Raw genomic sequence first — 1,017 nt, forward strand, 5'->3', positions numbered from 1 at the left:
TTTAATGTAAGCTTGTCAGTTGCTATAGGTCGGCCAATTAGACTAGCAATTTTACTAAGAACTTTAGAATTCCACAAATTGAGTCTAAGAGCTGAAAATTGAATCCATATTGAATAGATATAATCATTTATTTTTTCAATTTTATCTTCATTAGACTATGTATTTAATAGAAGAGGCCTAGATCCAAAGAACCATGATCCATTAACAAGAATACCATTCATTTCAACCTTGTTTTTGAATTTGAACAGGAAGATCCCTGGCTTAAGAATGCAAATCTCAGGAATAACCCATTGAGCCCAAACTTTATGAATAAAATTTTCCATGGCTTTAAACTTGACATTTAAGCCTAAAACCTGACCAATTAGAGAGAATTGCCACATTGAATTGCCTTCATTCCATTCCTACTCATCAAAAAGCACAACATCTTTAGATTCAGGATAAACAAAATTCAAACTCATGCCTGTTCCAGATTTCCTATTGTCTACAAAAAGACTGGCCCAGCCCTTCTCAACCTTAGCTGGATTTTGGTTAGCAATCTTCGATTCCTTAAGAGGAACATTAGCTTTTTCTAAATTTGATATCACAAGTTGTGATACCAAGTTCTCCTTAGGAGATACATTTGCAAGATCTTGATTTGCAATTCTAGTATTGTCTCCATTCAAATCCAAATCAAGAAAAATAACAGAATCAAGAACAATTATAGGATTAGAATCAAGATTCCTAGCAGATTTTAGTTCTTGATGTCGAGGTTAATCATAGATTCAACCTCTTCAGCCCAAGAAACTTTAGCAGAGTTACTAGTAACAGATTAAGGACTCATAGACTTACCAAGAAGTTGACTCCAAATCAAGAAAAATAACAGAATCAAGAACAATTATAGGATTAGAATCAAGATTCCTAGCAGATTTTAGTTCTTGATGTCGAGGTTAATCATAGATTCAACCTCTTCAGCCCAAGAAACTTTAGCAGAGTTACTAGTAACAGATTAAGGACTCATAGACTTACCAAGAAGTTGAC

Source organism: Asparagus officinalis, chromosome 5 (assembly GCF_001876935.1).
Source record: "Asparagus officinalis chromosome 5, Aspof.V1, whole genome shotgun sequence".
Lineage (NCBI taxonomy): Eukaryota > Viridiplantae > Streptophyta > Magnoliopsida > Asparagales > Asparagaceae > Asparagus > Asparagus officinalis.